This window comes from Tenrec ecaudatus, chromosome 17, assembly GCF_050624435.1.
Source record: "Tenrec ecaudatus isolate mTenEca1 chromosome 17, mTenEca1.hap1, whole genome shotgun sequence".
Taxonomy (NCBI): domain Eukaryota; kingdom Metazoa; phylum Chordata; class Mammalia; order Afrosoricida; family Tenrecidae; genus Tenrec; species Tenrec ecaudatus.
The window spans coordinates 68,382,259-68,390,588 of NC_134546.1; the positions used below are offsets into that span (position 1 = coordinate 68,382,259).

The 8,330-nt window shown below is 43.6% G+C and overlaps 1 long non-coding RNA gene across 1 annotated transcript; it reads right to left on the reverse strand.

Annotated features, from left to right (window-relative positions):
- Positions 1-2,745: 2,745 nt before the first annotated feature.
- LOC142430771 (uncharacterized) lies at positions 2,746-7,493 on the reverse strand. The gene is made up of 3 exons (XR_012780663.1): positions 7,335-7,493; positions 4,348-4,471; positions 2,746-2,945 (listed from the first exon to the last, which is right to left on the reverse strand). It is a non-coding gene; the product is annotated as an uncharacterized LOC142430771 (long non-coding RNA).
- Between the last annotated feature and the right edge of the window lie 837 nt (positions 7,494-8,330).

Consider the following 8,330-nt stretch of genomic DNA (forward strand, 5'->3'; position numbering starts at 1 on the left):
GGGGGAGGTTATATGTACATCCTAGTCATCTATTCCCACTTTCTCCCTCACTGTCCCTCCACCCTCCTGGTATCGCCACGCTCACCAATATTCCTGAGGGGTTCATCTGTCCTGGATTCCCTTTGTTTCCAGTTCCTATCTGTACCAGTGTACACCCTCCAGTCCAGCCGGATTTGTAAGGTAGAATTGGGATCATGATAGTGTGGGGCAGGAAGCATTCAAGAACTAGAGGAAAACTGTATGTTTCATCAAGGCCTGTAAATAAACAAGTGGCCATCTAGCTGAGAAACAACAAAACCCACACGGAAGAAGCACACCAGCCTGTCCCGACTCCGTTGCTGATGACAAAGCGGGTTCATCAGCAAATGTGGTGAAGAAAGCAGATGGTGTCTGGCTATCAAAAGATATAGAGTCTGGGGTTCTGTAGGCTGGAAGATAAGCAAGTGGCCCTCTAACTGAGAAACAACAAATCCCACATGGAAAAATACACTAGTCTGTGATATACAAGGTATCGAAGGGATCAGGTATTAGGTATCAAAGACCCCCCAAAAAATCATAGCATTGTGAATGAGGGGAGTGTGGTGTGGGGATCCTGGGCCCATGTGTGGTAAATTGAACAAATGTGCCATGTAAGAAGTGAAGCACAGCCAGAACAATTTTTAGAGGCAAATATGGAGACACATTGTTTCACATACTTTGGACTTGTTGTAAGAAGAAAGACCAGGCCTTAAAAAGGACATCATGTTTGGTAACCTGGAGGGGCAGCAGAAAAGAGGGAGGCCCTCAAGAAGATTGATTAACACCGTGTCTGCAACAATGGTCTCTGAGACAGTTGGTTTATTGTGCCAACCTGACTAATAAACACATGCGGGTTAATTAAGGGTAGGGGGATACTGTCTCAGTGAGCCTTGCCTTTCTAGTTCTCAGGTTTCTTGCTTTCTGATGGTCAAACCAGGGTGCAGCTGCCTTAGCTAGTTCCCTGCTTCAGCTGGCAAAACTCACTTCTACAAGACATCCCCAAGTAGAAACTGCATGGACTGATGCTGATGCAGCCCTGGGTGCAGGAGCAGCCATGTGGAGACCCCTGCCAGCGCTGAGATGCTTACACATTCCCTAATTCGGCTTTCCTCCTGCAGTCAGCGTCATAGTGTGTTTGGTGAGATGGAGGACTTTGTAGATTGGTGTCAGACATACGGGTTAATGTTGGACTTCTGGGTTTGGGCAGCACTGGATTGGGAAGTTTTCTTAATGTGCACTTAACCTTTATATACAACTTTCTCTTATACATGAGTTTCTGTGAATTTGTTTCTCTAAAGTACCCAGACTAAAACAGTCTCAAACACATCTACAATTCTGAGCATGGTGGAGGATGGGGAAGTGTTTCATTCTGCTGTACATTGGCTGTCTATGAGCTGGACTTGAAGGCACCTAAGAAAAACCGCATTCATGGTTTTCCACTATTGGAATAAACCTCCTCAGCAATAGAGCCATGTTTAACCCCCAAACCCATGTCCATCCATTGAATATTTACCAACACATAGCACTTCTAACTTGGGCTTTCTGGGACTGTCTCTCTTTATGGGATCAGACAGCCTCATATTCCTCCCATGAATGTGCTGGTGGGTTTGAAATATTGACCTTGAGGTTAGCAGCCCATTGTTTCACACTACACATCATTAGAGTTTTGAATGATTGCAGAGCAGTGGATTCTTTACAACACTATTTGGAAGAAAGGTCAAAAGCATAAAATTTCAGCACAATAAAGTTCTACAATATCATCGTGCTCAGGCAGAAGGGCCAATTTAGAGTAGCAGAGCATTGTGTGGCTCTAAAAGGTCCTATTTCTCCACATTGTTGTAGCATGGTCATCAATTCCACTGCAGTGTCAAGACGAGGTGGGGGTGCATATGCTGTCAGCAAACTATTCCTCTGTGTGATACCTCTATGTCGCGTGCCAGGTCTCGCCAGCAAGAAAAGACGCACCACAACAGGATTTTTCCACAAGCATTTAATTTTTCATTATGCGGTAAAAGCCCTTGAAACCCCAGACTACTGCTGCTTATATATGCTCTATGGGGACGTGCTGTGCCTTGATTGGTGCATTTGCCAAAACTTCATGCATAGCTTGGTGAGTTCGCCAGAACCTTCGTTTGCATACTCCAGGGTGGAGTTATGACTACGTCATCTCAGCATCGCGCATGCGCTAAGTGGTTGTTTACCACTTAGTTGGACCACCGCCCTGACTGCCCGGCGCCATCTAGTAATGGCAGCGAGAGTTGCGGCTACCCACATCACGAGAGCTATGGCTTCCCACATCTCGCGAGAGCTACGGCTTCCCACATCTCCTCCTTTCTTTTTTATTTTAAGCCTAATCCATCGATCAATTCCAGAGCCTCCAGCAGCTCCAAAAGATCAAGATGGATATAAAGTCCATCGATCCATCCCGGAGCCTCCAGCAGCCCCAGGAGATCAAGATGGATATAAAAACCCAAATCTGGTCACCCTGATGTGTGCAATGAGCAAAGCTCCACATGGTGCAAGGGCTGACCAAGATCCAATTTCTGTCACTCTTCCCAGTGCAATGGGACAATTCCCTTGGGGTGCAAGAGCTGACAACTTATGGGGGTTAATTTTCTCTTAACAAAGAAAGCCAAAGATCATGGGAACCACCGCGCTCAATCGCTAAGAGCCCTGCGTGATGATGACTTTGTCATGTTTCTGCTGGGCTTTAAGCTTGCAGAGCAACCATAGCAACAACACTCCTCCACAGCACATTATTGCAGCAAATGTAAACACCCCCACCCACTCTTTAAAGTAGGAAAAGGCAGTAGAAAGCCAAGAAGTAAAATCTCCAACAGTTATGGGTTTCATTCTTATGCCATTAAGAGTCGTAATCTGCATCCGGAGTTGTTCTTGAAGTTCTTCCAGCTCAGCTGTCCATTGTCCTGTAAGATACTGGGATATATTCTTGCTGCTAAAAGAAGACTCATTCAAGAATTATAAAGGTGGTATGTACAAATTAGGTGTTGAAGAAACACAACTTAATTGCACCATGCTCGTAAGAGTATCCACTTGTTGTTGTAATAAATCAACTCTCTGGTTCACTAAAAGTAAACCAGACATTAATCGAGCATCCAATTTATGGACTGTAGATAAAGCTTCTGATGTAGATTGCGTAATATTGTTAATGACATTTGCTGTCATTACTTGATTGGACATAGCCAATCCTGCTGTAACCGCTGCTGCAGCTGAGATAGTAATAGCTGTAATAATTGCTGCGGTAATGCCAAAATTTCTTTTATATCTATAAAGTGTAGCAATAGGAAAAGTATTGGGATCTGCTTCAACCGGTACAGGTATCATAGTGGGAATCTTTACTATCAAGGCAAATGGCTCAGAGCCATTCCAACATTCAGCAAGCTAACACTGACTGCTAAAACTATTACATGAAGCTTCCCAAAATGTATCATTTGCATGACTAATGTTGAATGTTAACAGAAAGAAAAATGGGGGCTGGACACAAACAGGTGATGACTGAAATTGCACTCTTGATATATTAACCATAGTATTTACTTTCAGCCTCTTTGTAGTGGTATTGTATACACCGGTGACATTGTATAAAGTATCATTAATTCCAAACATTTTTGCAAAAGGAGTCACTATTGTAGATGCTCCACGTTGATTATATAATATCCATTCATACCACGGCCAAGTATTGTCAGGACCAGTGATATTAATACTGCTATTCCATTTTGCTTTACCTAAAGCTGGAGTCATATCAAAACCTGGTATAATAGGTTTGTTCCGATAGTTTGGAGACTGACATTGAGTAAAAGAAGGCGGAAAACCTTTTTCAGGTAAACAACTAGGTAATATGACACGTCTGGTCACATTAGGTGGCACTACTGATTCATAGATGGGCCCAGAGGGCCAAGATCCCTCACGAATCATCATGAGTGTTGTTATATTTACACCTTTTCCTTTCTCAGAGGTGCCACTTCCACCTGTAGCACCTTGTGCAACTTTCATAAGGGTGGATATAATATTATTAACTGCAGAGTCTCCAGAAGGATCCACCCAAATGACTAAAGACCCATTTCTTACATGTATACAAGGTGCATTAGTATTAATGATAGTAAAACACAAAATATATGCCAATATAAAATTGCTTGCATTATATACTTTAGGAGGCTCCCCTCTAGGTGTAATACATGGTATTCCCAAATCACATTGCGTTGATAAGAATAAGGGTAATATTGACGCATTCGAGTGTATGGGAGTAGGTACAGGCCAAGTTTTAGCTATGGCCCATAAAGAAACTCCTTTGACTATTGGGGTCCATATTACCATCAATATCAGCAACATTATTAGGTTGATCATCGTCTTCTTCATTCTTCCTGCTCCCACGATCTTCATCCTCCTTAATTAGTCTCACCAGTCTCTCTGGCACCCAGATGGGGTTTTCTTCTTTCTGTGGAAAAACACAAATTGCTCCCCTGGACCTGATTAATATGGGGTCCGGGCCATACCATTTATTATCCAATACATTTTTCCATCGGGCCATTTCCTTTGGTGGCTTTGGCCATTGTCCATGTCTGTCTGCAGCTGATTGGCCTTTCTCATCCAAATTAAAAAAATTAGAGTAAAAAGAGTTAAAGATAAGGCCATTCTAGGGGTAGTGACTGTCACGGCCTCTATTCCCCCTTTTTGTTTTAATAAATATTGTTTTAAAGTACGATGACACCATTCCACAATTCCTTGCCCTTGGGGATTGTACGGCAAGCCCGTGAGGTGTTTTACTTGCATTTGCATGCAAAACTGTCGGAACATGGTGGAAGTATATGCAGGCCCATTATCCGTTTTTAATATGGTGGGCTTTCCCCATGCACTCCAAGCCTCTAAGCAATGTTGAATTACTTGGCTGGATTTTTCCCCCGTTAGGGGTGTTGTATGTACAATGCCAGAACTGGTGTCCACTGACACATGCACGTACTGCAACTTTCCAAAAGCAGATATGTGGGTAACGTCCATTTGCCAGATGTCAAGAGGATGGACGCCTCGAGGATTTACTCCAACTGAAGGTTTAGAAATAAATTCTGCACACTTGGCGCATTGCAACACAATAGTACGAGCCTCTGCGCGAGTAATTGAAAACTTAATGCGTAGAGTGGCAGCAGGCACATGATACAGCTCATGAAAATCTTTAGCAAGTTCAAAATTGGATTTAGTTAACGCAGGAAAAGCTCTTGTAGCTTGATCAGCCAAATCATTACTTTTCACCATGGGTCCCGGGAGCAAGCTATGAGCACGTATATGCTGAATATAAAATGGGTGTTTTCGTTGCAAAATACATTTTCTAATTTGAGACAATATGTCTGCTACCTTGCTAGATTGCTTAATGTAGCCAGCAATTTCCAGCTTAGATACTGCGTTGACTACATAATGGGAGTCAGATATGATGTTAATTGGTTCCGTGAATTTCTTAAAAACTTCTAAGACCACCAAACATTCTACTAATTGAGGTGCATTAGCTAAAAATTGTAATGTAGTCACTTGATTGTTTATCACATAACATCCTTTACCTGTTTTAGAGCCATCTGTATAAATGTCTAAAGCTTCCTTAATGGGATTGTTAACAGTGACACGGGGAAAAATTACTGGATGTGCAGTCACAAACTGCAACAAAGAATGTTTAGGATAATGGTTGTCTATTAGTCCATTAAAACTGCATTTAAAAATTGCCCACTCATCTGTAGTGGCACACAGTGTAGCAACTTGCTCACTAGTATATGGGACAATGACACTGCTCAAAAACTAGCTGCTCAATGAGAGGCATGGCTGTGTCTTGATCTCCAAAAATTTTTCCTGCTGCTTCCAACATTCATGCCACAAAATCTGAAAAAGGTTCAGTAGGTCCCTGTACAATTTTTGTTAAGTTGCCTCTAACCTCTCCTTTATTAGGTAAAGTTCTCCATGCCTTGCTTGCAGCAGAATTTATTTGCTGATATACTTGCAATGGATATGCTGTCTGATTATTAACCCATCTTCCTCGGCCTGTAAGCATTTCAAAATCCCATGCTGGCTGCCCTGCCGCAGCATTTTCTCTAGCCTGAGCAGTTAATAAATCCTGCCATAAAGATTTCCATTCCAGGTACTGTCCTGTAGTCAATACTGCTTTTGTTACAAATGTCCAATCGGCAGGAGTCATAGCTTGACTCGTAAGCCTTTCAATTAAAGATTGAGTATAATTTGCACTTACTCCATAAGCTCTCACAGCTTCAGCTAAGTCCTTTACTTGCTTGTGTTCTACGGGTGTATGATAACGAGCGTTATTCTGATCCTCCAATACTGGATACATTTGTTGAATTTCTCTTCGGATATTGGCTGGGCAAAAGGAATAGCCACACCCTTTTTGCTTTTCTTCCTTATAAGGAGGTGGTGCTGATGGGCTCACAGCTGACTTCTGCTGAGCAGTATACCGCCCTCTTTCGGCCGCTTTTAGTGCATCATGCCGACCTTCTTCATAGCGAGCAGCTATCTCCTCTAACTGCTCCTCCTCCTCCTCTGATATTTCCAAGAGTTCTAGTTCTCGCCACGGATTTACAGACTCCAAATGGCGGGCACGGTCTAGTTCTCGCCATGGATATAAAGGCTCCAAATGGCGGGTACGGTTCTTCTTCTGTTGATCAACTTCCTCCCCTAATTCTACCTGCGCAGTTTCTTCTGTTTGGGCATGCCTTTCCCGAGTCTCCTTGGACTCGCCCCGAGCCTCTTTGGACTCGCCCCGAGCCTCTTTGGACTCGCCCCGAGCCTCTTTGGACTCGTCCCGTTCTGTTTCTGACATGCTTTCCTGAACGTCCTCCAAAGCCTGCTGTCCCTGCTGTAATGACTGTCTACACGCTTTATCCTCAATACATGCTTTTATTAACTTCCAGATGGGTCTAGTTCCCGGTTTCAATTTCCCTTCTTTTGCAGCTCGGTCTACATCCCAGCCCAGTTTGTTCCAACTCGCCAAAGTTAGAGAACCTGTAGATACAAACCACCGTGCTATCTCATCCACATTTGTTACAAACTTACGCAGTGTCGGCTCTGAAATTTTTAATCCTCTCTTCCTTAATAACGCATCAAGCGCTGTAACCATGGTGTTTATTGCTACGTTCCCCATATTCCCTACTTATGTAGACAAGAATTTAACACACAGGTTCACACGGTTTTATTTGCAAGATAAGAAGCAGCAGGCTGTCCGCCGTTGAAACCGAAAGTGAAAGTATTACAATGCATACAACAGTTTGCAGCTCTAGCAATCGTTCAGGCTCTTGTCTCTCAGAACTTACCTCTATAATTCCGTGTGGTTCTGAATCCTCCCTGGTGGGGGTCTCCGCTCGTGCCTTAGATGATCGTAAATTCCCGGGTTCTTGGCACCAATTGTCGCGCGCCAGGTCTCGCCAGCAAGAAAAGACGCACCACAACAGGATTATTCCACAAGCATTTAATTTTTCATTATGCGGTAAAAGACCTTGAAACCCCAGACTACTGCTGCTTATATATGCTCTATGGGGACGTGCTGTGCCTTGATTGGTGCATTTGCCAAAACCTCATGCATAGATTGGTGAGTTCGCCAGAACCTTCGTTTGCATACTCCAGGGTGGAGTTATGACTACGTCATCTCAGCATCGCGCATGCGCTAAGTGGTTGTTTACCACTTAGTTGGACCACCGCCCTGACTGCCCGGCGCCATCTAGTAATGGCAGCGAGAGTTGCGGCTACCCACATCACGAGAGCTGTGGCTTCCCACATCTCGCGAGAGCTACGGCTTCCCACACCTCTACTCTAGTTCTGTGTCTTGTCTAATCTCAGAATGGGGAAGGGAAGCAGATAGGTGACAATCACTCTCATATGGGGTCATTGAACCCAATCACATTGTGGACTCCCTTCTCATGAACTGTTCACACAGAAATGCAGGCTTGAGTGCAAGCCCACTCAGAAGAACACATCAGTGGGACACATATTTGTCCTGGATCATTTACACAGTAGATTTAGAGTCTTCCAAAATGTATTCGGCCTATTGGCTCCTTTTCATTAAGAAGAAGGAGGAGGAGGAGGAGGACAAGAAGAAATTATTTAGTAGCGGTTTAAAATGTAAAACTTTAGTACTGTATCTGATACCACATGATAACGTGTAGGCATCTGCTTGTGCAACACCCCTGGATCACTCCAGTATCCCTGGAGGGTGATATCACTCACTTAGGAAAATATTGATTTACATCATTGCTAGGTCAACTCTTTGACGTCACAAGATCTTCTCCAGTTTTCTTATCACAGAGAAGCTC